This window comes from Cavia porcellus, unplaced genomic scaffold, assembly GCF_034190915.1.
Source record: "Cavia porcellus strain 051 isolate PalLab524CR breed Dunkin Hartley unplaced genomic scaffold, mCavPor4.1 scaffold_1, whole genome shotgun sequence".
NCBI lineage: Eukaryota > Metazoa > Chordata > Mammalia > Rodentia > Caviidae > Cavia > Cavia porcellus.
Genome location: NW_026947484.1, coordinates 113,014,302 through 113,041,475, shown reverse-complemented (window position 1 = coordinate 113,041,475; position 27,174 = coordinate 113,014,302). Strand labels below are relative to the sequence as shown.

At 37.0% G+C, this 27,174-nt stretch overlaps 1 pseudogene; it reads right to left on the bottom strand.

Moving 5' to 3' along the window:
- Positions 1-1,788: 1,788 nt before the first annotated feature.
- On the bottom strand, positions 1,789-25,542 carry LOC111754264 (large ribosomal subunit protein uL10-like; annotated as a pseudogene).
- Positions 25,543-27,174: the final 1,632 nt, after the last annotated feature.

Below are 27,174 nucleotides of genomic sequence, written 5' to 3'. Positions count from 1 at the left end.
CACACACAAATTATATGCATATAACCTCTGATTTTAGTGAAAGTTCAGATTTTAAAATAAGAGCAAAAAGGTAATTTATTATTCCCTAGAAGTACCTTAATAGTATGTACTTCTTTTCTTGTAAATTTGGATAGATGATAGATAGATAGATAGACCATAAGGTAGCATAGAAATATTAATGATAGGGCCACAGAACAAGTATATAGATGTAATAATATATTCTTTCAACTTTGCTTTATATTTCAAAATTTTTATGGCCAAATTTTTATGACAGAAGGATAAGTAGCTACATATGGCTGGATTAATCCCTGCTTTTTAGATGTGCCCTGTGGTATCACATTGTTCCCTCAGTCTAGAACACGTTTCCTCTCCATCACCATTGGACTAAAGACTATACTTTCTTCAAGTCTCCACTCAAAACTCAGGCCTTTTCTGTTCTCAGCCCAAGAGAGATCTGATTGAGGAACTTTTGTTCTACGCTGCATCTTATATATCTCTCCTCTGTAACTCTTAGTAGATTGTTAGTTTACCTGGCTTAGATTTCTACTAAATCCTAAGCTTCTTGAGGGCAAGAGCTGTGCCATTTTACCCCTGTATTGCTGTTCCCAGGCCAGATCTCTATTCACCTCTGAGCACCCCTGAGAAGCCATCTGTGCCCGTTCCCTCTCAGTGAGTTGGCCGCTGTTGTGATTTGAATGAGGAATGTCCCTCCGAAGGTTCATGTGCTCAGAGGCAGGGCTCACGGAAGGTGATGGCTGTATTGCTGAGTTGTTATTGGAATGTGGGGCCTAGTTGGGGTGGGTCACTGGGGGTTAACTTGGAAGAGTCTCCTTCCTTTTCTCGTTGCTTCTTGGCTGTCATGACCTGAGCAGTTTTATTCTATCCAGGCCCTCTTAACACGCATTTCTTTCTTAAAGCATGTCAAACATGAAACAAAAATGAGAGTCAAAATAAACTTTTCCTGGAACCTACTAACTCCAATTATCATAAACACTATATTCTGTAATATGAACTAGGACCAATAATACCAACAAGTATGAAAAAGGGGATAAAAAAAAAAAAAGAAAAAGGGGATGGGGAACCAGAGGAGGAGTCGAGAGACGGAGTAAATGGGAAGATTTAAAAAAAAAATAAACAAGTTGTAACGACACCCCAAAATGACTGTAAACTGCATGAATTGCAAACATGTGCTAATAATACAATACAACTCACCTTTCCTCCCTTAAATTGTGTGTCATTGAATCATATCCCAATAATGAGAAAGTGAATAAGCTACTGGCTACACATTCACAATACCCTGTGTTACTCCAAATCATAACACACTTTTTGCTTTATTGAATCATTGATTTAATGATCATTCTTCCCTGCTTGACTAAAGTTGCATGAGGGCATGGATAATGCCTGCCACTCACTCACATTATTCTAACAGGAAGTACATCACAAAGTTATTTGTTCATAAATATCTATGGACCGAATGTTCAGTACAAAGGAAGTATTCAGTGCACATCTGCTGAATAAATTAATGAATGTTGTTGAATGTGTGTTCTCAAAAGAATAGGCAAGAAAATGTAAGTCCACATACCACTCATTAATGGTTCATAAAAGGATAAACAAAAAGCTTTGCAAAATAAAAGATGTATTTTCCTCAAGAAAATAAAGTTTATTGTGTATCAAAGGAAATGAAACCCCGTAGCAATACTAGTTTTGTGCTTTTGTTTTTTAAGAGAAGCAAGCCTTTATTCCCTCATTTAAAGATAAAGCTGAGTTAAGTTCATTGCTTTCTGGTGATTAACTGAAGACACCAAATCCCATTCCCTTATCTCACTCCTCCAGTCTTCCTTGGACTCAGGCTTGGCTACTGCCACCAAACAGCAGTAGCAGGAGTAGTGGCAGTAGCCACAGGGGCAGCAGCCACAAATGCCAATGGACCAGCCAAAAAAGCCTTGATCTTTTTGGCAAGTAGTAAAGTGTACTAAGCCTTCACAGACAAAGCCAAGACCTATTTGATGTACCCATTAATGATAGAAGAGGGGACAGAGGCAGTAATAGAGTCACTAGTTTACAGGCAGACACCCTTCCAGAAAGCAAGAATGCAGATTTTCCTCTGCGATGTCAAACTTCAGGAATAAAAAGACTGCCACCATTGAACACTTGTTGGATAATCAGCTCAGTGGAGAAAGGATGTTTAGTATGTTCAGCTGTGTGACTTCACTGCTCCCACTTTGTCTTTAGTTATTATCACCTATTCAGAATTTCAACAGTACCCCTGAAGTTTTTAGTAGGGATGCCTCAAACCTGGAAAAAGAAAGTCTTCTCAGACCACAGGCCAGAGTGACTTCACAGGGGACATTCGCACTAGCATGGTTGACTGCTCGTACTTTATTGGCTAGCAGCATGTTTCTGATTTCAACAAGGATCCACTTGATGAATGTGAAACTCAGATTTCTTCCAGATACAAAGCAGAGGTGGGCTATTTTCCTGTTGCCTTTGGATGACCTCATGCATTATGGAGATCTTGCCCATTAGCACCACAGCATCCCCTTGGAAGAATATGAGAATCTGCTTGGAGCCCATGCTGTCAGCTCCCACAATGAAGCATTTTGGATAATCATCCAAAAGTTGGATGATTTTAAGGAAGTAAATGAGCTTTCACATCACCTGTCTTCTCTGAGCATCATGAAAGTGTGTCAGGGATTACCATATAGGGTCAAGGACATCATTCTCATGAGGACTCCTATAAAGAGAAGGCTCATTATGAGTTTTGATGCGAGCATTATGAGGGGCACATAAGTTATAAGTTCCAAAGCAATGGCTTTTACATGCTGTTATCTCTATTTCCTATGGCTGCTATAACAAATTACCAAATTCTTGGTGGCCCAACACAAAACATATTCTCTCACAGTTCAGAAAGTCAGAAGTTCAAAATCAATTTCACTGGCATTAAGACAGTTATTGTCAGGGCTGGTTACTTCTGAAGTCTCCAGCAGTAATTCTATTTCCTTGGTCAGCTTTAGTCACCTCTGTATTACTTGCTTTGTGCCCCACTTCCTTTGAAACTTACATGTGTCAATTACTCCAGTCTCTGCTTCTGCTTTCACATGGCTTTCTCCTCTGTGTAGTGTAACTTCTTGCTCTTCCTTCTTGTAAAGACACTTATGATTATGACATTTAAATGCTACGGGGCTGGGGATTTAGCTCAGCGGCATAAGCGCCTGCCTTGCAAGCAGGCAGTCATGAGTTCGATCCCTGGTACCGATAAAAAAGAAAAAGACAAAAATAAAATAAAATAAATGCTACATAGATGATGTAGGATAGTATTCCCATTTCAACATCCTTAACTTAGTCATATCTACAAAGTTCCATATAAGGCAGTTTTGACAAGTTCTGGAGATTAGAATTTGGATATCTTTGAGGCTCACTGTTAATCCTACCACACTTATGTTTTATAAAAATAAATTCATTCAGTTAATTTATTCTGAAAATTTTTATAACATTATTACTTTTCAATGCCTCTCTCTCTGTGTCTCTGTCTCTGTCTCTCTCTCTCTTTCTCTCTCTCTTTTAATTCTCACAATATGGCTTAGGCTGCCCTTGAACTTGTGACCTTTCTGCCTCCACCTGCTAAATAGATGGGATTATAGGCATGTGCCTTTATGCTCAGCTTTTGGTTGTCATTGTATGTACGATTAATAAGGACAGGTACTACAGATAATACAAATATGGATTGAATCAAAGACACATACATATATTTCCAAATGTTTTATAAATAAGATTACTGTAAGCCTGGAAATGCAGTCATAATTTTAGGGTTGGGTTATATATTAGGTAGTTTAGGGAGTAATTACCTAATCTATGACTGCCTCTACACTCTTAGTATGGTTTATATCTAGATGTCCCCTCAAAGATTCATGCACTCATAGATGGGGCTTTGATAGGAGACTGGATCATGGATGTGCAATACTGGATTAGTTCACTAATGAGATTAAAGCTGAGTGTGATATGAGAGATGAAGTCTAGTGGAAAGAGGTAGGCCTGGAAGGGGTCATGGCCTGGAAGTATATAGCTTTCTGCCCCATTGATCAATCTCTGCTTCCTGATTGCCTTCCCATGAGCTCTTCTTCTTTTTCTGCCATGTTCCTATGCCATGCTGGCCTGCCTTGGAGCCAACTGACTAACTGAAACATCTACAAACTATGAACTAAAATAAACCTCTCCTTCTTTATGAATGTCAGGTATTTTGTTCCAGCAATGAGAAAGTAACTAAGTCAGATTGTGGTACCAGAGAAGTAGGGTCATTTCCATGATTATACCTGATTGTGTAGTCCAGAAGTCTTTAAAACTGACTTGTAGGAGGATTGGGAAAGTTTGGAGATGCTAGCTGAAGAAGCAAACCTAGAATGTTGTGAGCGAAGCTTCATGGGAAATTCTTATCAGTGAGGAGGAGACCAGACTGTTGAGGAATAATGCGGCCAGTAAAGGTCAGACTCAGGAGGTTTGTTGAGAAGAAGGACTTTGTTGGCATTTAGACTCCAGGTCTGTATGTTACACCCTATCCAAAAATTTTTCTGCATTTTGTTCATTTCCAGAGGCATTGTGAGAAACTGAGGTTAAGGGCAGTATACAAATTAATCTGGTGGAAGAAATTTCAAAGAAATCTAACGTTGAGTTGGTCTCATGGCTGCCACTGGGGATTTTTAGCCAGCTGTACCTTGTAAATCACAAACAAATGGACCAGTAGAATGATTTTAAAAGTTTTTAGTTTGTTCAGAAAGGAAGCTTTGGTAAAGTTGAAATCTGCAAAATGGAACAAAGGAAAACTTGGTTGCTGGAAAGATCAGCATTAAAAATCCAAGTAGTTTGAAACGGAACAATAGAAATGATGGCCTGAGAATCACAAGAATGAGCAGGATATCATCCTCGACAGCTCCACAATTACAAGATGAAAGGTTTTGCTTTGAGAAAAGAGCTCTAGGGCACAATGTTCCAGAATGTCTATGGTCTAGAAAATGTGTTCCTTGGGTTTGGGTTCCTAATACTCAGTAATCCAGGCATTTGACCCCTGTAGTCAACAGAGAAAGAAGCTTGGTACTTCTCTAGTTGGCCACGGACCTTGGTATCAACTATATGGTGCTGGTTTTAAGTACATCAAAATGCCAGAGTTGTGGGGTCAGGAAGGTTTCCATCCAGGTTTTGGAAGATGGTCTGTGAGCACAAGCAGTGCACCCCTGAGAGAGCAGTGAGTGTGAAGCAAAAGTATAGTGGAAACCCCAGAATATTACAGAAGCCAAAAAATGGGTCATCTGAGGAAAGCTGCAAAGAGTGAGCAAAACTGGTCAAATGAGAACTAATACAAACCCACTACACACACACACACACACACACACACACACACACACACACACACACAGAGTATTCTGTTCACCTTCACAAGAGCCTTCACAAGAGCAGACTTGTACAGCCCTATGAAATCTATGGGGTTTCATCCATAGTTAACATAGTTAATTGGATGAAAAATACATACTGCTAGCTAGGCTAATGAGATTCATTCTTCTCAGGAACTTGACATTTTACATTTAGAAATGCAAATGCTACTCACCTTTAGCTAGCACCTGAACTTGCTAGTAATCTTTTGCCACAAATATGGAAAAGCAGGGAAAAATTATTCACAGAAATAAGAGTAGAACAAATGTCCAGAGAAAGAGATGAGAGAATATGTAGTTTCACAGAGAAAGAAGCAGATAGAAAGCATAACTTTGAGCCCTTCTAGGTTCTAGTTCACCACAAAGCTCAGTGCACATTCTACTCACCAATTTCTAAGATAGTATTATAGTATTAGAATAACTCCACCTACTTTCCCCTTTTTTTCTTCCTTCCTTTTTTCTTTCCTTCTTGCCTTTGCCTTCCTTCCCTTCTTCCCTTCCTCATTTCAGCTATTTTGAGTATATCTCTATTATTTGTAATGAAAAAACCTATCCTTAAGGTAGGATAGAATCTCAAATGATGACCATTATTTTATATTGATATTAAAATGTATGGTATTTATATTGATATTAAAATAAGAACAAGGTTTGCAAATTAGTGTGTCAAGACACAGAAATTTCTTGAATCTTAGCATTAATGAAATAAACTAATACATATTTTTTTCTTTGTTTTGTTTTTTTTTTTTTTTTTTGTCTTTTTCCTTTTTATCGGTACCGGGGATCGAACTCACGACCGCCTGCTTGCAAGGCAGGTGTTTATATCGCTGAGCTAAATTCCCAGCCCCTACTAATACAATAATTTGAAGATTTCCATTATTTTAGGGTAGAACTACTTTACAATAAATTTTCATCTAAAATAACATACTTTGAACAATAAATTAAAGATCCTAGTTATAGGAAAATTATTTTCTCTGCTTTCATTTTCTTTTATTGTCTGATACCATATTTTAATTATATATATATATATATATATATATATATATATATATATATGAGGTTCAGGGTGACATTTCCATACATGCATATAACATTTACTGATCAACTCAGGGTATTTAACATTTCTATCACCTTACCACTAGTCTTTGAGCTCCTTTTTACCTAGTTTTTTATAAAATGTATAAAAGATTATTATGAACCATAGTCACCTCACTGTGCTGCAGAACACAATTTATTACTTCTACCTGTGTTTCAGTACCTGTAACTCAACTTCCCTCTTTTCCCCTTCCAGTTTCTAGTAATCACTATTTTATATTCATATGGACTATTCTTAGCATCTACATATGAATGAACATGTGGTATTTGTCTTTCTGTTTCTGGCTTATTTCCCTTAGCACAGTGTTCTCCACTTCCAACCATTTCTTTGTAAATTATAGACTATTATTCTTTTTTTGACTGATATATACATATATGTATCATATATATGCATATATATTACATATTCTTTGTCCATTCATCCACTCATGGTTCCCTAAGTTAATTCCATAGCTTAGGTATTATAAATAATACAGCAATAAATGGGTATGCAGTTATATCTTTGATATGCTGATTTCATTTCCTTTTGCTATTCACCTAGATGTGAAACAACTAGATCATATGGCAGATCTATTCTTTGTTCTCTCTCCATAGCGACTGTACTAATTTACATTCCCATCAGCAGTGGGTAAGAGACCCCTTCTCTCATGGTGCCACATATTTTACTCCACACCAATTATCCACACCAATTATCTAAGGGTTATGCTACTAAGACTTTCTCATTTATCTACAGCTAACTGGCCCTTTGTCTTCTTTGCTGTTAAAAATTAATTTAGATTTTGGGGCAATTTGAATTTTGACACTGTTTTAATTTAGAGAATGTTTCAAAGTTTAGCATCAGTAGACAATTTTTCTTTAAATTTTATCTCTATGCTGTTTGAACACTAGTATTTCACAAAAGAATTTTTAGTCATATCCTTCTTTCATGCCTTAGGTACAAAGAACACCTGAAAAATCCCCTGAAATATTAAGCTTTATACTTGTAATTTGTTAAGAAAAGAATGAATTTTTCTCTCTGGAAGACAAATTCTCAAGTTTTTCTCATAAAATCTTATGAAACATTGGGGCTGGGGATTTAGCTCAGCGGCATAAGCACCTGCCTTGCAAGCAGGCAGTCATGAGTTCGATCCCCGGTACTGATAAAAAACAAAACAAAACAAAACCCTTATGGAACATTAAGAAGGTGACGACAAAGCTAGAGCTTATTTGTGCTATTTTTTTCCAAAGATTTGTACATATTAGAGATACTCTTGTATGTTTGGTGGAATCATATAAAATCAAAGATTTTTTTTCTACCACATTTGACTTGTAAAAATGAGAATTTCCTCATTTCTCTCTCTTTTTTTTTTTTCCCAATTTTTAAAACAGTATACATTTGTAGTACATAATGATGAGATTCCTAGTGGGGAGCTGGTACATGTGCATAACACATCTCAATTTTGTTTTCAAGCCCTTTCTCTCCCTTTCCTCCCTCTCCTTCCATGTGTTTCCTCATTTTAATTAGAGGCAATCTAGATCTATTAGAGAAAAGTATTCCAATGTTTTGTTTCTCTTATACCTTTCCTAGAACACTTTCTAATTGGGAAAATATTTGTGGATATCAAATTTTGTATTCATAATAGTAAAATGAGCAAGTTATTCTGCTTCTTGTTACATTTGTGCTTATACATGTTGGATTCTAAGGGATGACTTTTATTTTAAAATGTCTCTTACATAGTTCCTATTTTTGCTTCCTTCTCTATGCTTGAATGAAGGACATCTGTTTCTGTTTTCAGTGTTCTTTGTTACGTGATGTAGAATACCAAAGTTCTACTTTGACAAGAGAAAAATGCTTCAGTTTTATTTATTATTTCATGTTATTTATTTCATTGGTTTAAAAGATCACAAATGTACAAAAAACATGAACTGCTCCCTGAAAAAGTTCAAGTACAAAAATTATAAAAGTGAAATCTCATCTCTCATCCTCCTTGTTCCTTCTCCCCAGCTACTGAAAATAACTAGCGTGCACATTTCAGATCTTTTTCTATACACACACATATATGTAATATATATGCCTATATGAAATTATACGTGAATATGTATGTGTATACCATTGAAAATGGGATCATACTAAACAGTGGGTATCTTAGTTAATTTTTCTCATTGCTGAAACAAAATGCTTGAGCCCAAAAATAAAGGAGGGAAGGTTTATTCTGGCTCACAGTTTGTAAGGTTGCAGTTTGTAGCTGGCAGATTCCAAGGCAAGGTGGCATGGCAGAGAAGCATCACAGAGGAGAAAGAGTTCATGGCAAGCAAAAATCAGGAAGGCAGCAAAGGCGTGAAGCAGCAAGCAACAAGCAGTGACACCAGCGAATCTCTTTATGTCTCTTATATTCTATCCACACTACCTGCCCTGAGGGCAGGTACTCACACTCAGGGAGAGGCACCCTTAAGGCTAGCATCAGACCATGATCAATCCCAGCATCACACACACTAGATCCAGCCACCTCTGAAAAGGTTCACCTACGACCGCACAAGGTTTGGGGGGACATCTACATACAAGCTATAATGGTGGCTGTCTGACTTTCACAAGTTCTGAGTGGCTGTCATGTTCCTTATTCTTTTAGCATTTGTTTGCTTGTTTTTGCAGTGTTGGGGACTGGAACCGGGGCCTCTTACATGCTCGGCAAGAGCCCTACCATCTTTGACACTTTCAATATCTTAACTTTTTTCAACAAGAACTCATTAAATACCAATATTTATAATAGACACTGAGTACACAGGAAGGATGATAAAGGCAAGGCACAATTTTTGCCTGAAGGGCTTAGAAATGTAGAGCAAATATACATCTGTATTGGGGGAAAATTGGGAGGCTGTATGATTAGTGGTGAATTAGAGATCTTTACAAAGTACAGTGAAAGCACAGAAAAGAGCATCAAGGTCTGAATATCACATGCATGACGATGATTTCAAGTTTCACATTTTTAACTTTGACCTCTCTGCTACTACTGCTGCATACACAAAACTAACTTGACCTCTTGCCTTTAGTGCTAACAGGCATAAACACAATGCAATGTAAACAGAGGTCTTGCTTTTTTTAACCTTAAACCTGCTCTTCCTTCTGGTTTCCCCATCTTAGTAAATGGCACTCTGTACCCAGTTTACCCCAGCTAAAACTTGGAGTCAGTTTCAAGGAAAAAAATCAAGGAATCAAGAAATCAAGAAAAATTGGAACTACTGAGCATTTCATAGATTTTTTTTTTATCTTCATGCTTATCTGTCAAAAATGCTCTTGATTTTACTTTCAGGTAACTCTCTAGTTACTCTCTCTCCAGTGCCTCCATTCCCAGGTGACACTCTAATAGGCTCATGTGTATGTGTATTTGAGCGTATGTGTATATGTATGTGGTTCTAAAGGCCCCAGCTGGAAGGCCTTCTCACAGCTCTTCTTACCCCTACAATTACTCCTGGGCAGTGCATTATCTTCAAGGCAAGTAAAGGGAGGTCCTCATCATGTGTAAATCAAGTCATATCATTATCAACCATCCCAAAGTGCAAAGCCTTCTCTTTGCACTTAGTATAAAATCCAAACTCCTTTCTACAGCAGGCAAGGCCTTGCATGATCTGGTCCCTGCCTATATTTCTCTGGACTCACTTTGGTTCACAGTTCCCTCTGTTCTGCATTCTGCTTTCTCACTGAAGTTTTCTCTGCCTGGACTCCTCTACAGTTCATCTATGTGGGCAGCTTATTCTCATCCTAAGATCTGCCTTCAAAGCTTTTCCTGACCTAATTTAATTTCCCTTGGCGCAAAGCACTCTCATGTCACCCTATCCATTTCCTCCACAGTACTTATCATAGTGTGAAATTATCTTACTTATTCACTTTACTGCTTATTTGTTTAATGTAATTTTCTGCCACCTAGTACTGGATCGGAAGCTCTACGAGAGGTATCCAGTAAATATTTATTGAGGAAATGAAAGAAAAACTGCCTCATGTCAATGAAGTCTTCACAGAGGAGGTGGCTTTTAGGTCAAGAAATAAATAATAAGCTAGAGCGAGCTAAGATGAGCTAGGTATTCAAATTCAGAAGGTGAGAGAATAATATGTATCCTCAGAATGCAGACTGTGACAGGTAAGCTTAATTGTCAACTTGATATGATTATCCCCATGTCCCAGCTCAAGTTTTATGAGGGGCCTAGCAGGGTTGTTTTGTTTTATTTCATTTTTCTGTCTGTTTGTTTGTTTTTTGTAGTCTGAGTTGAACCCAGAGCTTTTTTGCTGAGCTATATTCCCAGCCCTTGTCTTATTTATTTATTTATTTGAGACAGGATCTTACTAAATTGCTGAAATTTGCAGTTCTTTGCCTCACTATCTCAGTGCTAGGATTACAAGTGTGTCAACATGCCCAGCTCACCTAGGGGATTAGTAAAGCATATTTCTGGAAGTACCAGGGTGGGTCATGTGTGATTGTGGATACTATGCCTGGTCCTTAGCCCCTTTGTTTCTGGCACTATTTCCTTGCTCTGCTTCCTGGCTGCCATGAACTAAGCACCTTCTCTTTGGTATGATCCTTCTGCCTTGAGATAGCTGGAACTGGGCTAAGTGCCAAGTTAAATCACTTCTCCGTTAAATTATGGGTGTTAGAAATTGTGTCCAGCACTGAGAAAGTTGACAGGGATACAAAGTGGAGAGGAGAAGGGAAGGATGGGAGGGAGGTAATGTTGGAGAACAAGTTAGATATGTAGGTTGGGATCCAAATAATAAGATTTTAGGAGCTTGGCTTTATCCTTCGTGATTAGAGCCATCAGTTAAATCTAAGTAGTGAAGCCTTGTATGTTAGTTCTTCATTGTGTTGCCATGATAAATTACTATAGCTTTAAACAATAACTGTAGGTCAGAAGACTGACGTAGGCCTTAGTAAGCTAAAATAAAAGTGTCAGCAAGGCTGTGTTTATTACTGAAGCCTCTTAAGGAAGAATCTACTCGCAAGCTCATTCAAGTTGTCAGAGGAATTCAGTTCCTTGTGGTTATAGTACTGTGGTCTTATTTTTTTCTGGCCTTTATTTCAGTGTTATTCTTACTGTTCTCCATCTCAAAGCCATAACTACACATTGAATCCTTCTCTCAATTTGTAAGGAGAAGGGTTGAGGGAAAGATGATAGATTTCATGTGGCAATGAAAATATCCCCACATTTTGCTGATGAGCAATTCATAATTAGAAAATTACTTAAATGAGTATAGTGATCATTTTTAACAAAATATCCTTTCTAGGGGTTCTCAACATTTTAAGAGGATACTATTTAAAAACAAAATTACCAGGGCTGGGGATTTAGCTCAGCGGCATAAGCGCCTGTCTTGCAAGCAGGCAATTGTGAGTTCAATCCCCAGTACCAATAAAAAGGAAAAAGAAAAAAAAAAAAATTACCAATGTTCACCCACTCCTATGTTTTTCTTTGCTCCTAGTCTTGATAAGATCTATAAAATCTTTGTTTCCTACATCTTTGTAGAAAATGTTAACATTTATTTCTGTCTTCTGTTGAAGAGCACAAATAACTGCAATACTACAGAAGTTACTGAAATTCTTGTAGATTATGTGAGAAGAAAAGGCATAATTCTTTGTGGCCTCGATCTGGGCTTTGAGGGCCAGTATGAGTTTGTATTACACACAGTGCATAATTAGCATCCATTTAAAGCTGGTTACTGCCTTTCAGAGGAACAGCAAGACAAATCTATTTATCTAGGCAATTAGGACACATAGGTTATAGCACAAGTTTGTTTTCTTTTAAGAATAGTCATCTTTTACTGAATATTTTCTACACATTTATTTATTTTGTAGTATGAGTGTTAAAGCTAGTGTCTTAGCACTGAGCTACATTCATAACCCCTTATTTTTATTTTCAGACAGGTTCTCACCAACTCACTAAGTTGCCCAAGGTGCGTTCAAATTTGTAATCCTGCTACCTGAGCCTCACAGAGTCATGGGATTACAGGTGCATGGCACCACCTGCTTCTGTTACACTTTTAACTTTATGATAAACCGGAAAAGAAGGGATTATGATTATCCCCATGTCCCAGAAAAGGAAACTAAGCCTAAGGGAGGTCATATAACTTTCACTAAATTCCTTAACTATTAAGTAGTAGAGATAGAATTCAAACTTCATATTCTTTACACAGAGCTCCAAGGACTTGTTTCAGGAGGCCAGGAGAGAAATGAAAACCTCCAAACTTTCACTTTCATGTCTTTAATTTGGGTATTCTTTCTTGACTTCCCTGAGTGCATAATTTTCTTTACCTCTGCATAGCTTCACATACCTCTTTTTGGTACTTACCCTTTGTTGCATTGCATGAAAAATTCCAGACACACACAACTTAGAAGTTTAAAATCATGCTGTTCTGAGAAGCATGATGAATCTCATGTTGTCCTGTATCATTTGGCCTAGGAAATGAATCACTTCTTCTAGCTATGTACGATACGTATGCTAACCAGTTTGTCCGTTACTTAGTATTACCTTGGTTTTATATATATATATATATATATATATATTTTTTTTTTTTTTTTTTTTTTTTTTTTGTCTTTTTCCTTTTTATCGGTACTGGGGATCGAACTCACGACTGCCTGCTTGCAAGACAGGCGCTTATGCCGCTGAGCTAAATCCCCAGCCCTTGCTACTATTGTGCTTTAGGGACATTATTAAGTATAATAAGGCCTACTTGAACATAAGCTTTGTGATACCAAAACAATTGATCTAAATATAACCAAGATGGGGCTGGGGATTTAGCTCAGCGGCATAAGCGCCTGCCTTGCAAGCAGGCAGTCGTGAGTTCCATCCCCGGTACCGATAAAAAGGAAAGAGCCAAAAAAAAAAAGCACAATAGTAACAATGCTGACAATTTGGATGTGCCAAAAAGAGGAATAAAGTGCTTTCTTTCTGCTTGCTTTTTTTTTTTTTTTTTTTTGTCTTTTTAAGACAGGGTCTCACTATGCAGTTCAGGCTAGATTTGAATAGCCCAAGCTGGTCTCAAACTTACAATGACTCTCCTACCTCAGCCTCCCAAGTGCTGGGATTATAGGAGTATGCCACTACTCCTGGCTGAAGTGCTTTCTTTAAGTGTAAAGGAGAGAGGTACGAAGTATGATTGAAAAATAGAGTGTTTACATTTTTAAAACTATTATTAGAGTAAAAGACATGTTGCTATTAACATCCCCTCAGGATAGTCCCCCTCACTTCAACCACACTTATTCCTTCATTATTGCCACTTTCTGAAAGTCCTCTTTCACGCCTTTAATGGCACTGCTGCCGCCGTGTCCAGAATCAATTCAAAACATTTACCTTTTATGCCCATTTTGAGTTGGGAGAAGTTTCTGCAACTCTACAGTCCCTTATCTGGTGAATAAAATGAATAAAAACACATTGCAATGTTTTTACCAGCCTGCTTTTCCTTTTGGGTAGCATATAGCAGGAGAATTCACATTTCTGATCACATCTCATAAAGACACCCACAAAAGAGGACTTCCGGAACTGCTTCAGGAAATGCAATGTGTACCGGGATCAACGTATTCGGAGCAAAGGGGAGTACGTTGAGAGGAATTAATGTCAATGTGTCTTCTACTGTAGTAAATTTTATTTAAACACAAATGACATTTTAAAACTAGTCCTAGTAAGTGTATAGTATTGGGAAAACATAGGATATATTATGGTTTAGTATTATCTATGGCTTCCAGAATCACCTTGGAGTCACGGAGCATATACCCCACAGATCAAGGGGTCACTGTAATTCATTCACCCACTCAAAAATATCTTTGTGCCAACTGAGTGATTTTTAGTTCCCTATAAACAAAAGTTAGACAGTAATAAAAACAGTATATCTAGTAGAAGTATTGCATATGTCTATTTGTAACTGTCCATCTATCTCCTTTCTATTTATAAAATTTCTTTTCCATCTATAATTGTTAATTATCATTTGGGCTATTAGTAAAGCCCTTTAATATCAAGTAAGTTACTAAAAATATGTAGGAATATTTAAATTCTAATATGTTCTACTCTTGGTAGCATTATTATTGTTGCTTTCTTCAGAAAGGCATCTTTTTCTATTTGAGGAAATTTTATAGATTTATGAATGCAATTGGGTTGGTTTTATAACTTTTTATTTTTTCACTGCAAACTTTTTACTTTTTTGTAATTGAAGCTGATACTACATAGTACTGAATATGAGATATAAAGTGTTTATAGGGGCTGGGGATTTAGCTCAGCGGCATAAGCGCCTGCCTTTCAAGCAGGCAGTCGTGAGTTTGATCCCTGGTACCAATAAAATAAATAAATAAATAAAGTGTTTATATTTGTTGTGTCTCATTTATTCCTTTTTTATTCACGAGTTCTGTAACAGTGTTACATTTTATTTTTTGCAGGCTACTGCTTGTTCTTTTTGTTTAGTTTATCTTAGTTCAAATATATTTTTGTCTTCTCAAATAGAAAAATTGTAAAGAAAAAATTTTTTCACTCCATGTAAAAGGTTTGTGGTTGCTATTTCATTTTTAAAAACTGCTTTACATATCTAGTATTTTGATACATTAATAAATAATAGTATTTATAGTTAATGTATCTGGAGATTGACTATGAAATGAAATTCTCTAATCTATATCAGAGATTTGGGTATAGATATAGATTAGAGGGGCTGGGGATTTAGCTCAGCGGCATAAGCACCTGCCTTGCAAGCAGGATGTCGTGAGTTCGATGCCCGGTACCGATATAAAAAAAAATTTTTTTTTAAAAAAGAAATTCTTCAATATAGATTAGAGATATATGAATGGAGGGGCTGGGAATACAGTTCAGTGATAGAGTATGTTCCTAGTATGCACAAAGCCTAAGAGTCAATTTCTAATATCACAAAAATAAATAAATGTAAAAATTAGAGGAGGAGGAGGAGGAAGAAAAAATGTAAAAAATAAATAACTAAGAGCTCTGGTTTGGGTAATAGCATATCATCTCAAGATCATTTACTTTATCCATAAAATATACCAAGAAAACTCTTATATAGTAACCCAAAATACACTCATGTTTTCGCCTATATTGAGAGTGAGTGCTTTCATAAACAATTCTTCCAGAATTGTCTTAATAATCTTTAAATAAATGAAAAATTTCCTGTACCACATCAGTTATTTTTGTAAGATTATTATTTAATATTTATGGAAGTAAACAAATTAAAAGATCTTTTCCTACAAGAACTATAAGCAAGAAGAAAAGAGGCACAGGAGAGAATGACTTTAGCTCACAAACCACACTGTTGGGGTAGTCCTCTCTCTCCTCCACAGTGCCAGAGATATTATAATAGTTCTAGAACTTTCCTGAGACCCTGTCTCCTGACGCTAAGTTCAGTTGTAACTAGTACCTCCAGGAGAAAGACATCCTCACTTAAGAATATTTAGTACTGAAAAAGCCTTTTGGCTTTATCCAAAGAAGGAAAATGGAAAGAGGGAAAAATACTGTTGATTCTTTTCTGGTAATAAAAATGATGCACCTAACACAAATAAATAAAAAGCTATATCATATTCCATTGGGTAACTATACTGTTAAAATAGTAGTTCTAGTAGAAAAAAAAATCACAGTTTTTCTCAGTCTAGTCAATAGTCAACACAGACCCTAAGAAAAGCTTATCAGGATTTGTTCCCAGTTTTAGAAATTGAAGCTGATCCTAAAATGTGTATGGAAATACAAAGAATTTAGAATAGTCTAAACCACTTCGATATAGAATAGAATACCTGGACGTAAGTAATTTATAGAGAAGAAAAACAATTTTGTCACAGTTCTAGAGGCTGGGAGTCTCCTTGCTGTGTTCTCATGTGTCGGGTGGTGAGGCAAGGCTAGGTCAGATGTGATGCAAAGACTCTTATTTTATGAATTGACCCAAGTACCTTTGGATTGAGCTATATGCTCAAAACTTTTTCTGTTTGTTTTTGGAGACAAGATTTCACTATGCAATCCATATGAATTGGAACTCATTACAAAACCCAGGCTGGCCTAAAATTTGTGGCAATCCCCCTGCCTCAGCCTCCCAAGTACTGGGATTACAAGTGTGTGTTACCACACATAGCTGTGAGTCCACTCCCATAGAGCCTTAATCTCATTTATTAGTGAGTCCTTCTGTCCTAATCTTAGAGGGCCTATCTCTTAATACTATCATATTTGCAAGACCTAAATTTTGGAGGGGACACATACAAATTATAGCATTAGTAAAATAAAAAGCATTGGTGGGGCTGGAGGTTTAGCTCAGCGGCATAAGCACCTGCCTTGCAAGCAGGCAGTCGTGAGTTCGATCCCCAGTACCGATAAAAAGGAAAAAGACAAAAAAAAAAAAAAAAAAAAAAAAAAAAGCATTGGTGACATATGACTAAAATACAAATACTATGGGAAACTGAAAGAGGAAGATCAAAAGTTTGAGCCCAGCATGGGCATCATAGCAATTGACCCTATCTCAAATAAAAAATAAAAAGGGTGGGGGGAGAAATGTGAAAATCCTAGCTTAAACTCTAGTACTGAAAGAAAAAGAAAAAGAAGAAAAAAAAAAGACAAATCACAGATTAGAAGAAAACATTTTGTAGAGTATGTGTTTGGTAAAAGGATTGTATCCAGAACATAAATATCAAGTTGACACTGGGCATGGTAGTTTAAGTCTGTAATCCCAGCACTGTGGCTGGCTGGGGTAAAAGGATTGGAAATTTAAGCCCATCCTAGGCCCTTTAGTGAGACCCTGTCTAAAAAAGGGGTTGGTGGAGTGAGGATGTAGTTAAGAGTGAACCTTAGTACCAACCTTAGTACCACCAAAACAGAAACAATACTACAGATTGAATGATGCAAATTATATGAAATTTTAGAATAGGCAAGCTACATCGACAGAGCAGATTTGGGTTTTGAGCTGCGAGTAGGGTAGGTGATAGATACAAATGAACACAGGGGAAATTTTTAGAATGAGAAAAGTGTTCTAAAACTTGATTATAATGATGTTAGTAAAATTGTATAAATTTTAAAACCTGTATAAATTTATTAAAATTCATTCAACTTATGCTGAAATGGGTAAAGTTTATGGTCTGTAAATCATGCCTCCATAAAGCTGTGTTTCAAAGCAAACACAATTTAAAGCAACAGGCTATGAAAAAAATATTTATTTACAATATACAATCAACAAAGTTAATGCCCACAAAATATATAAACTCCTTTAAAACAACTGCGAATATAATACCTAGAATTTTTAGAAAATAGATAAAAAGGGAAAGGTCACTTGTGTGCCACTATGGGCATGTGTCACATTCCTTCTTATTCTTATTTGAAATCATTTTAACTTTAGTTGAAACCTTAATTTTATAAGCTTTATTCTGGGGAACCTGAGCTTTTTTTAAATTATGTAATGAAGGGGTCCCTTAAATCAAACTTTTAATTATAACACTAAAGAATGGTTCTGAGTTATAATAATAGATAAGAGAATACCTTTCTTCTGTATGGTATTGTAATCCCAAACATTGTACACAGTCATCCAATAGTAATTAGTATAGTAATCCTTTTTCTAGTTTTCCTCACAGCCCAGAAAGTTATATTTGTAATCCCATTGAGATGTTATTGGAATCCCAGCAAGTTAATTCCAGTCTACCTCCACCAATACAACCCACTGTGAGAGTAAAGACACCAAGACATATTCCAAGTGAAGAGCAGCCAAGGGGTCCTAAACCAATCCCTGTAATGATGTGAGGACAAAGGCCCTGATCCTAGGCCTCTCCCAGAATTTATTATCTTGTGAAGAAGGGGGGGTGGCTCAGGGATGAGTGACAGTGAGGATGGCAGGAATTACTTGAGTAACTTGAGCTAGCTGGCCAGGTGGGGAGAAAAGCATCTCTGCAAAATGCGGAGATAAAGATATGCAGAACGATCAATTCACATAATCCAGTTAAGGTAGCAACTGAATTGTTTTAGGAGGCTGTTGCTTGGGTTTCTGATATGTAAACTTTTGTGTCCTGGGGAGTCCTAACCTGTTTACCTTGAGGCTCATACCCAGTTGACATTCCTGGAGCTGTTGGCTCTAACATCCTGCTGTGCTCATATCCTTTATGGAGAACACTATGGTAGTGAGGAAATAGAAGACTGTGGGCTTTAGAGATTCTATATCAGTACCTTTGCTAGCCTTATTTGCAATGCTTAGAGCCAATTGAAAGAGAGAAGGAAATACCATAGCCAGCTCTCTACATATCAGTATAAGGAAATAAATCTCCAAATAATCAAAGTTGCAGTAATTGTTTTGCATTCAAGGGGAATGACTGGAGTTGTCTCCCACATATGGGATGCAATGAGTAATAAAATATGAATTTCTTCTTACCACCATTTCCTTTTCTGCAGGCCTATAATTAGCGCTCAGCCCAAGAAATATTACCAGGCTTCACTTTTTCAAGTCTTTTCTTAATACAAAGATGGGAAAGAAAGAAAATACTGATTCTCATTTTGTTCAGTTGTGCTCCTGTGATTGAAGATTTAGCAGTGACCAAGAAATAATAGCTTTACAAAGTCTTATCTGGGAAGGTTAGGTATGATATATAATAAATAATTTTAAAATGATAAGTAATTTTAAATTGTGAAGTATTGTAAGCTTTGAGACAACGTCTGAATCCATTTGTGTGAATCAGTATCCAAATATAAGCCCACCGTTTATTTGCCTTGTGTCTGCTATATAACATCATTCCCTTAAGACTGTATCTTGTTGCTCCAGTTCAGTCCTTCCTCCACCTCTCATTTTATAAACTCTTCCTCTCTGATCTTGGAACTCTGATCTTTGATACCAGCAAATTGGCCTATGTTCTCAGACTCTTTCTTAAACTAAGACTACAGTTCTCTGAAAATCAGATCTAGCCCCTTGCTCTTCTCTGTAATCTCTGAGTGGGTTACCCATGTCTACAAATGCAATCTATGTGCTGACAGCTCCCAAATTTCTACCTCTAGCTCTTAAACCCTAGTCCAGCAGGCACAATTGTCTCTTGGCATTTCCACATCACATCTTAATGTTATCTCAAACTCAACATGTCTCAAATTGAATTTATGAGTTTCATTTGCCCCATTTGAAAAAGATAAATAAAAAGAAAAGAAGGGGGGGGGGAGTGTAAACTAGAAATACAGAAATCATCATTATTCATTGTACTTTCCCTCTACCAATCCCCATATAAATCTAAATAAATTAAGAAGTAGATTAAGAATCAGGAAGATAGGGATCAACCTGTCGGTTTTACTAGTGATGAAGTCCAGGTTGAAGAATGTGATTTAGATGTGCGGTAAAATCAGTTTCCTAACTCTGAGTCTTGGCTTTAGGAAGATTTACCTACTCAGTTCCTAGCAGCACCAGAACGCTGCAACTCTCTCTCTAGAGAATAGACTTTAATCGTTAAAAAGCTTGCTCTCTGTGCAGACTGAGACCCATCCCCGCTACAAGATGGCCAATCCTAAACAGGAGGCAGGAAGGGTTGAACCTTCAGTACCACTCACTGTCCTGAACTCATCCTCTTTGTGGAAGCAGTAAAGGATAACATTAGAAACCAGAAAAATTTAAAGGAAATTCCTCCTCTGAGGAACCAGAGAAGTAGAGAAGCATCTACCCGGTAATACAGTGCAATACCAAAGCCTATTGATTTTATGTCCAAAATATCTCTGACCACATTGTCTTCTCTCCATTTCTATTACCACCTCCCTGATCCAAGCTCACATCATCTCTCACTTATGCCTCTGCAATATCCTTCTCACCACTTTAACTACTGGAAACATCTATTCTCACATCTTCTCGGTCTTTTCTTCACATACTATTCACAATGCAAATATGGTCATATTTTTTTCTTTTGCCCTTTCATTTTTCCCCTTAAGGGTAGTTTTTAACATAAAGAATCAAATCCTTTTCAGAGCCCTCAAGGGTTACAAAGTCCGGCCCTACCCACTGTTATCACTTCAATTTAAAGATATCACTTGCTCTTTGATTGACAGTTGTATTGGGATTTTTTTCAGCTCATCTAAATGTCCCTTATATAGGGTCTATGACAGAAAGTCATTTCTTCCTTCCAACTGATTGCTAACTCTTACTCAAACTTCAAGTCTAGATTAATCATCATTTTCTCAGACATTACTTTCATTGCCCCCAAGTCCCATTAAAACATCATGTGCTTCTATTTCATGGTAGTTTTCATAGATAAAATTTATATTTATATGTGAGGTATAAATGTTCTTTCTCTTCTATCAGGCTGTGAGCTATGTGAAGGATTATACTGCTTCCCCCACTTCCCAGGTTTGGACATGGTACTTGGCTTATAGGAGATAAATGCTTGCAATTTGTAAACACTAAGGTAAGAGCTAGAGGTTAGACTTAAAGTGAAAGATTTTGAAGGTTTCACTAAGGAAGACATCTGTAAGTAAGTGCTGTGAGTTGGTTTGAAGTAGTTAAGAAAAGATTTAAAAAAAAACATTCCAGATAGAAGGAACAGGGGGGAGCACTTTTTAGGTAAACACTAGCCTGTATAGTGTGTCCCAGGGAATGAAAGTTTCAGGATTGGAACTGGGAGAATGATACTACACAGTTTGGTAAAGAATCTGGAATTATCCTAAGAGTAATAAAAATCCTCAGAAGATTTTTATATTGTTTTGTTTAGGTGATGCTGGGAATCAGGCCTTGTATAAAATAGGCAAGCTATCCACCATGAACCTGCAACCCCCAGTCTCTCTAATGTAGTGACATGATCAGATTTACATTTTGGCTGCTGTAAGGAAAGAGACTAAATACAGGGATACATTAAGATAGTCTAAGTAGAGCATGGTGGAGACAGTGAGGGTAGGAAATGAGCAGACCTGGGCCATTCACATCAAAAAGGCAGAAAGAACAGACGGATTAATTGTGATGACTGAGGGACAGAGTAAAATCAGAAACCAATACCAGGTTTTTTCAATTGAACCGCACTTGAGTAGAACATACAGAGTGAGAAAAGCATCTCGGACATCTTGAGGAATTTCAGCATATAATGATAGAGGAAAAGGACTCTATGAAGTCTCCTTCATAGAGTGAGAAAGACTTAGTGGAGAGACTTCAAGAAAACCAGGAGAGTGAGATGCCACCCAAGTCAAAGGCACACAACGTGTTTGAGAAGAAGCATCTTGTATGCTGGGGTCCAATTTCTACATTTACACGTCATTATCTAGAAAGAGAATGGCATAAAACATTTTTCATATATTGAGTCTTTTTAAATTCCATCTTCCTGGCATGCCCTCTTTCATTTCTCTGCTTTAGGAAAATGTAAAAATAATGTCTATCCCTTAACTATTTCTTGGAGCACCTTTCACCTTTTGTTATAGGCAGTGGCTTTCATGACTGGCTTCTCTGTCATATCATGACTAATTTAGTACAGGGCCACTGAGGGGCAGTTCAAAGAATGTTAGTCAAATTATTCAATATAAGTAACATTAAGAATATCATTTTGAACATTAATATTTATTGAACTACCTCTGTGTGCCTGTGCCACTGCTTGATTTATAACTTTTTAAGACATAAAATTCATGAGGAGACATGATTATTCCCATTTTATAGATAAGGAAATTGAAGGTAAGACAGAAAAGTAACTTCTCCAGAGTCACTCGGCTGTAGTACTGCAAGTCAGACACAAATCTGCCCAATTCCAAAGTCCAGGCTTAACCACCATCTCTCTCAAGAGAAATAAACATTCACATTTTTCCAGACTTCTGTGGAGGAGACATTTTTGAACTGGCAGCTTTCCCAGTTTATCTAAAATTATAGCATATAAGCAGCAGCTTGCTCTCATTCCAAGGATGCTTTACTCTGGGTCTGCCTGAGCCCCTGCTGAGCTGTCTTCTCTACCTGCAGGACAATAGGTTTTTCTTTTATACTTTTGCCTAAGCCTACCTGCCTGAGCAAATTCTGGCTCCCTAGCAGAATGTCTTCCTTGGGATCCATAAGCTAATTTCATTTTTCCTTCCCTAACATTTTTTGCCCCACTTGATTCACAGGATTACTCAAGAAACCTTTGCTTGAGTGGTTCTTATATCTAGTGTGGGGCTGTAGTCAACATAGAGAATATAGGCTTCACCAGGGCAGAGACATTGTCAATCTTACTCATAGCCCTATGCCCAGTATCCTGGACAATGTGATTCCCAGTACTTATGGTGCACATAATAAATATTGATCAGCAGAATTAGTCTAATGGTGATGAATCTCAAACTTGGCTGTTACAGCAACACAGCCATGGTATGCACAAAGTAAAATCACAAACACATGGAGGTCCATGCAAAAAGTTGAACTAAAAAAACTTTTCATGAAGTTTGCCCAATGTCTCTGCAGTCCAGTCCTTCAAGACACCAGCATAGCAAAGAATGAAAGAGGAATGGCAGAATTGATTGCGTTGATGGGGAGGGGATTCTTACAGGAGACCACAGATAATTCACAAGGCAATCTATTTTAGGAGTGATTTAGAGTCGCTTATGAAAATAATTCTCTGGTCATTTATCTAAATAAAAATATGGAAAGCACACTTAGAATAAGACAAGAATTTCCTAGCTCAATAGCTGAGGTGCCAGCTGGGTACAGCGGTATGAGCCTGTAGGTCCAACTACTCAGGAGGCTGAGGCATGAGTCCAGGTGTTGAGGCAGCCAAGGCAACTTGAGGAGATCCCATCTTTTAAAAAAGAAGTTAAAGTTCCAAAAATCCGGGAGACATTATGAATTCCAGCAGCAATCTTCATTTTTAAGAGGCTCATTCATGGATCCTCTCATTTTCTGTTGCCATTTCAGCCATTTCTCCTGGCAAGTATAGTTGCAAGCAAAATACTGATATGTGGTTAGCTTTATGTTTTATACTTAATTATGGAGGATGCTTACCCAGGTTTCTGCCAGATTACTTATCACGGGTAAATTGAGAATCTATGCATGGACATGTTTTAGGGAAATATCTAGCACATGATGGCTTTTCCCATAAAAAAATTTCACTATTACCTATAGAGATAGAGAGATTAATATTTTATCTGTTCAGTATATTGCAGGCAAAGTCTCTTCTCTTTTTGTTACTTCTTAGGAAAGTCTCACCGTTGGGGAAAAAAACTATCAAAGCCATTTCACTTTTATGTGTGATGCAAAAAAAAAAACCAAAAAAACAAAAAAACGAGGAATTTCTTTTTATTCTAGTGCCTTTTCTCAACATTTCTTTCTTATTAGTCATATTGACTATCACTGCTCATTTCCAAAGCTATTGCCAAACTCATTAATTTCTGTGTGTGTGTGTGTGTGTGTGTGTGTGTGTGTGTGTCCTGACTAAAAGAAATATCCTTTATGTCTTTGTGCATGCATATTTTTAAATTTTTGGATAACAACAACAGAAAAGGAAATAATATGAACTGCTGTTTTCTTTTTTATTATTGTTTTGTATTCTCTTCTGATACTAGTGGTATCCTTGTAGATACAATACTGTCAACTAGAAAACACTATTCACTGAATTGTAGCCCAGAATCATGTCACATGAAATACCTATTCTGATCTAAACAGACTTACAAAGGTAGGAAGAAACACTTACTTCTCTGTCTTTCCTCAAAGCAAATGTAATGTGATGTGCAGACATCTGAGTATTATGTAACTGATCTCTTTCCTCTTTCTTTCCTTCCCCTCTTCGTGTGAGAGATGGAAACCATGGCATTGAGCACTTTACTACTGAGCTAACCCCTAGTCCTTCATAACTCTCTTTAAAAAGAACAAAGAAGTAATTTAGCATGTCACTTCCATTTGATGCAACAATGATGCATTGTTTAATGTGTAAAGATTTTCTAATAATCTGTTATTCAAACTGTGGATAAAACAGCAATTTAGTATTCATTTTAAATGAAAGACTGTTGTGTATAATCATTGAATTTCAAGGGAAGAAAATACCTAAACCTCTTACCTGATAGTACACTAAATGGCTGCACACATTTCCTTTGCCCTCAGGCCTCTAATTATAGATCATAGGAATTAAATCCTGGCCACATACCTTTCCGAGCTCATAGTAAAGAAAGGAGAAAGGAGTAGTATGGCAAGATTGAAAATGTGATCCAAAGCTGGTTTGTGTCCTATGCTTGGGAAGTGCATGGTCTTCTGAGGTGTTCAAGGGGCCTGTGTAGAGCCTGGGGTGCCAGGATGCTTATCTATGCATGCAAGCCTGAAAGCGGAAAGTGTGCACATTGATGCTACTGTGTATTCCATACACTTACACATCTCACACCTGAGTTGAAGGATTCAATAGATGTTGAACAAACTAATGAATGAAAAAATGTCTTGGTGTGTTTGACAAAATAATGGAGCAGATGCCATAGAAATCAGAGTGCCCAGAGATTAAAGCATTTTCTGGGAGATAAAATGTGTTCAGAGCAGAGACATGACAGGCTCTTCTAGCTTTCTTACTGGCAGGTACTGGAGAAAGTTACATAAGGATACAAAAGGCGCATCAGTATAGACTCCTAATCTCCATTATCTACAAAAACTGTAATTCTAATTAAATGCTCAGGGTTCTGGGTCTAGTCTCACACATTCTCCACAGCAGCTGTTTGATACCTTCTAGTTAGCTTTTTCAGGTCACTTTGTGCAGAAACTAGTGCTGTCAACCTTATAGACAAAATGGACAGCATCTGAACAAAAGAAATAATTCATTGCCAGACATGTCAACACGTCACACAGAAACAAATAGAAGCGTTCTTTCCCCATTGCACACTAATCCTAATACTCTTTCTATGTTACCACTTCATGAAACTCTCTCCTTCCATTATCTTTCTTTAAAAATCTTTTTTAGAGTTTCTTTGAAACTCTCTATTGAAATTTTTATAAAACAGTAAGTTGGAAACATTCAAACCATGAAATCTGATAAGCTTTGACATCTCTCTATACCTGTGACATATCACTCCAATCAAGATAATGAAAATATGCAACACCTCCAAACATGTTCTTGTGATCCCTTACCCCCAAGTCCACGTCTTTCTCCTCCATTATAAGCAAACACTGATCTCCTGTCATTGTATATGAATCTGAATTTTCTAAAAGTTTTACATAAAGATAGACATTAAATGTTCAGGGGCATGGGGAATGGTTTTGCACATCCATCTATTGATAAACATTTGGACTGTTTCTGAGTTTTGATTATTACTAATGCAGCTGCCATGAAAATTCTTCTATTAATCTTTTTGTGGATATATACTTTTTTATCTTGGAGTAGATGAGTAGAATTTTACTAGTTATATAGTTTGTGTCTTTAGTCTTTTTTTCCTTTGGTGGTACTGAAGAGCTAACCCAGGACCTCCCACATACTAGGCAAGCACTGTATTATTGAGCTCCTATTTTAAAAAATTTTTTTTGTCTTTTTCCTTTTTATCGGTACCAGGGATTGAACTCACGACTGCCTGCTTGCAAGGCAGGCGCTTATGCCGCTGAGCTAAATCCCCAGCCCCTTAAATTTTTTTAAAAACTGCCAAACTTTTTTACAAAGTGATTACCATTTTACATTTTTGTAAGTAGAGGAGTAGAGTTCAGGTTGCTATATATATTTTTGTCCTTGGTATCAGTGGTCTTTTTATTTTTAACCATTCTCATAGGTATGTAGTGATATCTCATAGTTTTAATTTAAATTTGCCTAACGACTAAAGATATTTTTCCTGTGCCTATTTAACATAACTATATACTTTTTGTTTGTTTGTTTGCTTGGTATCGTACTGAAGCCAGAAGATAGGGGGAGTTTGACAGATCGGACACAAATCCTAAATAGTTAAACTAAATGTTGGGGCCTAAGTGCTTGAGTTAGCATGTCAAAATGGACTATCAGGAGATAATAAAATGTAAGAGACAAAGAATAGGTTCTTGGGGGCTGGGGATTTAGCTCAGTGGCATAAGGGCCTTCCTTGCAAGCAGGCAGTCCTGAGTTCAATCTCTGGTACCGATAAAAAGGAAAAAGACAAAAAAAAAAAAAAAAAAAAAAAAAAAAATAGGTTCTTAACTAAATGACAAACCTTAAAGGAATTAAAGTAAAAATATAACAACTTGCTTTCCAGACATTAAAGGGCTATCCACAACCAGGAGCATTCCTACTTTATGACTCATACATATGTCCAAAAAACTGTATAAAAACCCAATGGGCCTAAATAACTATGGTGTCTGCTTTATGGACCATACCCCTCTGACTAGTGGAGAGCTTTTCTTCTATTCTTTCTAATAAGCACACATTTAACCATTCCCCACTGCTTGTTATTTGCCATTTTATCAGCTTCAATCTTCATTACCTTCATTATGGAGTGTGTGTAGGGGGCAGGAAATGGGATAGTACTGGGAATTGAACCCAGGACCTTATGCTTATGAGACAAGTGCTTTAACATTAAAGTATATCCTCAGCCCTTGCATTAATTTTTTGGCCTATTTTAAAAATTAGATTACTTATTTATTGTAATGGGAGAATTATTTATGTTTCATAGATACAAGTCTTTTATTATGAATGTGATACATTAATATTTTCTTACTGATAGGATTCCAAATGATAGGATTATTTCCAAAAGATGTAAAGTATAAAACAAAAGAGACCTTTATTCTGAGAACAAGCAGAGAGATGACCGAGCCCCCCACCTCTACCTCCTCGCCCCCCCACCTCTACCCCCTCCGCCC